The sequence below is a fragment of the Triticum aestivum genome, chromosome 6D (genome assembly GCF_018294505.1).
Source record: "Triticum aestivum cultivar Chinese Spring chromosome 6D, IWGSC CS RefSeq v2.1, whole genome shotgun sequence".
Lineage (NCBI taxonomy): Eukaryota > Viridiplantae > Streptophyta > Magnoliopsida > Poales > Poaceae > Triticum > Triticum aestivum.
Window position 1 is genome coordinate 274,531,454 of NC_057811.1, and position 4,890 is coordinate 274,536,343.

Consider the following 4,890-nt stretch of genomic DNA (forward strand, 5'->3'; position numbering starts at 1 on the left):
CCCGCGGCGGGCTCGCGGGCCGGCGCGGTGGAGAGGCCGGCGGGACACGTGGCACCACGGGATTGGACGGGGCGCGGCGGCGGACATGTCCGGCGGGGTACGGACGCGTCCGGCGGCGCGGAGGGATTTTTTTAGGGTTTGGACTGCGATTGTAATTCGGGATGCCCACATATAAATAGGTAGAGGGAGCTAGGAGACTCCAAATGAGGTGCGGTTTTCGCCCACACGATCGTGATCGAACGACCTAGAGCATGGAAGAGAGTTTGGTGGGTTTTGGGCTGGTTTTAGAGGGGGGTTTTGGTGGACACTCAAATGGACTTTGCGGATGCCCGGTTAACCGTTGGAGTACCAAACGACCTCCGAATGGAACGATACTTGACCGGTAGTCTCCGGGTGGTATATTAAGACCACTTGACAAGCCTCGGTCCATTCCGAGAAAGTTTGACACACGCACACGAAAGAAAACAAGAGGGGTGCACCGGAGGAGATAGGAACGCCGGATTGGAAAACGAACAACGGGGAAAATGCTCGGATGCATGAGACGAACACGTATGCAAATGTAATGCGCATGATGACATGATATGAAAATGCATGACATGACAAAATAAAAAACTAAAAACAAAACCCGACAACGGAGGGAAAAACATATCACATAGCCGGAAATGGCAAGAGTCGGAGTTACAAATATGGCAAGTTACATGCGGGGTGTTACAACACTCCACCACTACAAGAGGATCTCGTCCCGAGATCTAGGACTGAAAGAACTCCGGATATTCGGAACGGAGATGGTCCTCGCGTTCCCAGGTGGCTTCCCGGTCGGAATGGTGCGACCACTTCACTTTCAGGAATTTGATAGACTTGTTGCGAGTCTTGCGCTCAGTTTCTTCAAGAATAGCAACGGGGTGCTCATGATAAGTCAAATCTTCTTGGAGATCAATCTCTTCGAAGTCGATAGTGCGCTCAGGCGTCTTGAAGCACTTGCGGAGCTGTGACACGTGGAACACGTCGTGCACGTTCGCGAAGTTGGAAGGAAGTTCAAGTTGATAGGCGAGGTCGCCTCTTTTGCCAATGATCTTGAAAGGACCCACGTATCTAGGGGCAAGCTTCCCTTTGATACCGAAGCGACGAGTGCCTTTCATTGGAGAGACGCGGAGGTAGACATGGTCTCCGATCTCGAAAGCCAAATCACGATGCTTACTATCATAGTAACTCTTCTGACGTGATTGCGCGGCTTTGAGATTATCACGGATAACTTTACACATTTCTTCAGCTTCAGTGATTAAGTCATTGCCAAGAAGTTGGCGTTCACCAGTCTCTGACCAATTAAGAGGGGTACGACACTTTCTGCCATACAGAATCTCGAATGGGGCTTTGCCCGAACTCGCTTGGAACCTGTTGTTGTAGGAGAATTCAGCATAAGGAAGACAATCTTCCCATTTCATGCCAAAGGAAATGACACAAGCCCTGAGCATATCTTCAAGAATTTGATTGACTCGCTCGACTTGGCCACTAGTTTGAGGATGGAAAGCTGTGCTGAAGTGAATGTTTGTGCCCATGGCCTTCTGGAAGGAGTCCCAGAACTTAGAGGTGAAGATGCTTCCACGATCAGAAGAAATCAATTGTGGAATGCCGTGCAAAGAGACAATTCTGGAGGTGTAGAGCTCTGCCAGCTGAGCTGCTGTTATGGATTCTTTGATAGGAAGGAAATGAGCGACTTTAGAGAGCTTGTCGATGACAACAAAGATAGCGTCATTTCCGCGCTTGGACTTTGGAAATCCAGTCACGAAGTCCATTTCGATGTGATCAAACTTCCATTCCGGAATAGCAAGAGGTTGGAGGAGACCAGCTGGTCGTTGGTGTTCTGCTTTCACTCTTCGGCAGACATCACATTCATTCACGAATTGAGCAATTTCTCGCTTCATTCGAGTCCACCAATACGACTGCTTGAGGTCATGATACATCTTCGTACTTCCAGGATGAATGGAAAGGAGAGAATTGTGCGCCTCGTTCATTATGACTTTCCTTAGATCACCTTTCGGAACCACAATCCGGTCCTCGAAGAACAAAGTGTCTCTGTCATCAATGCGATAGCACTTGTATTTGGAAAGACCCTTGTCGATACCACGTTTCACCTTCTTCACCATGGCATCAAGGAGTTGTGCCTCACGAATTTGATCTTCCAAAGTAGGAGATACAATGAGGTTGGCAAGAAAGCCTTGAGGAACAACTTGTAGATTCAGCTTGCTGAAGGCTTCACAAAGATCCGGTTGGAAAGGCTTGAGGATTAAGCTGTTGCAATAAGCTTTCCTGCTTAAAGCATCTGCAATGACATTAGCCTTGCCTGGAGTATATTCGATACTCGGATTGTACTCTTGAATCATTTCGACCCATCGAGTCTGCCTGAGGTTGAGGTTGGGCTGAGTGAAAATATACTTGAGACTCTTGTGATCAGTGAAAATGTCTACTTGTCTTCCCAACAAGAGATGTCTCCACGTAATCAACGCATGGACAACTGCCGCCAACTCAAGATCGTGAGTGGGATAGTTCTTCTCATTGGGCTTCAACTGCCAAGAGGTATAGGCCACAACTTTCTTCTCTTGCATTAACACAGCACCGAGACCTTGGAGAGAAGCATCACAGAAAACTTCATACGGCTTGGATTCATCTGGAGGAGTCAAGACAGGAGCTGTGACTAGTTTCTGTTTGAGAGTGTTGAAAGCAACGTCACACTCAGGAGACCAGACATACGTCACATGCTTCTGTAGGAGGTTGGAAAGAGGTTTTGCAATCTTGGAGAAATTCTCAACGAATCTTCGGCAATAGCTTGCAAGACCCAGAAAACTACGGAGCTGCTTGACATTTTGAGGAGGTTCCCAATCCAGAACTGCGGACTCCTTCTCGGGGTTAACAGCGATGCCTTTGGCAGAGATGATGTGACCAAGGAAAAGAACTTCATCGAGCCAAAACTCACATTTGGAGAACTTCGCATAGAATTGATACTCTCTAAGCTTGTCGAGCACCAATCGCAAATGTTTGGCATGATCCTGCTTGTTCTTGGAGAAGACCAAGATATCATCGAGATACACCAGAACGAATTCATTGGTATAGGGGTTGAAGATGAAATTCATCATCCGAGAGAACACCGGAGGAGCATTGACAAGGCCGAAAGACACGACAGTATATTCATAAGAACCAAAGCTTGTTCTGAATGCTGTCTTGGGAATATCTTCTTCACGAATGCGAATCTGATGATAACCCATACGAATGTCAAGCTTCGAGAATACTTTAGCGCCTTTGAGTTGCTCAAATAGCTCATTGATGTTGGGAAGTGGATACTTGTTCTTGATTGTCTTCTTGTTCAATGGACGGTAGTCGACACAAAGTCGGTCCGTGCCATCCTTCTTCTTGACAAAAAGAACACCACAACCCCATGGAGAAGAACTCGGTCTGATCAAACCCAGACGTTCTTGTTCATCGAGCTGCTTCTTCAATTCCTTCAGCTCGTTAGGTCCAAGCTTGTATGGACGCTTGCAAACGGGTACAGTACCAGGCTCTAGATCGATAACGAACTCAACTGGCCGGTGCGGAGGCATACCCGGAAGCTCTTCTGGAAAGACATCTTGATACTCGCAAACGACTGGAATTTGAGAGATGGCATCCAATTCGCCCTTCTCATTGAGAGAGAAAAACCGAATGGTTTCATCGCGAGCGGCAAAAATAATCACATCCTCAGACGAGTGTGTCAATTGAATTTCCCTGGCAGCACAATCAAGTTGAGCTTTGTGCTTAGAAAGCCAGTCCATCCCGAGAATAAGATCAATATCCGAGTCACCAAGAACAATTGGAGAAGACTGAAATTTATAGTCGCCTATCTTGATGGAAACATCCGGGACACAAATATTAGAAGTCATTTGCTTGCCCGGAGACACAATCTTCAACGGGATAGAGATCTTTTCCGTCACAAATTCATGCTTGGCAACAAAAGGTCTTGAAATGAAAGAAAGAGATGCACCAGTATCAAAAAGAACTTTTGCAGGAATATCATTAACTGAGAGATTACCCATTATCACATCAGTAGATTCCTCCGCTTGAGCTGCATTCATCATGTTCACCTTTGCAAACTATGGATTATGCTTGACCACTGCATTGCTGGAAGATCTGACAGGAGGAGGAGGAGGAAGACGCCTCTGGTTGAAGCACTTGTTAGCATAGTGACCTTTCTGCTGACATTTGTTGCAAGTCACCTCTGGAAGTGAACGGTGATAAGGAGCATTGGACTTTGGAGCTTGATTCTGAGACTTGTTCTGATAGCCAGAGTTGGAAGAGTTTGAAGAACCATGGCCACCTTTGTTCTTCTGCTGGTAAGGCTGATGAAACGGAGGAGGAGGAGGAGGCAACCAGAACTTCTGTTGCTTGGCTGTCACAAGTGAGGAAGAAGAAGACTGAACTGCGTCCCTGACTCTTTTCTTAGAAGCCTCACACTTGAGCTGAGCAGCCTCTTGCTTCAGTGCCATATTGTAGAATTGATCAAACTGAGTAGGCTCAACAAGAACGAGAGCTAACTGCAGATCCTCTTTAAGGCCACCTCTGAAGTGATAGATCATGCTCTTCTCGTCAGGAACGTCTTGTTTAGCAAAGCGAGCAAGTTTCTGAAACTGAATGTTGTATTAATACACAGACATGTTTCCTTGCTTGAGATTGCGGAACTCCTCACGCTTGCTCTCAACAACACTGTGGAATGTGGTGCGCTTTGAAGTCCCGACAGAAGTCAGTCCAAGTAATCACACGACCTCCTCTGGAATGTTTGTATTGTTGATACCAATCAGCAGCTTGGTCCTTGAGCTGGAAAGAAGCGAACTTGACAAAGTCCTCAGGCCTGACATTGCTACA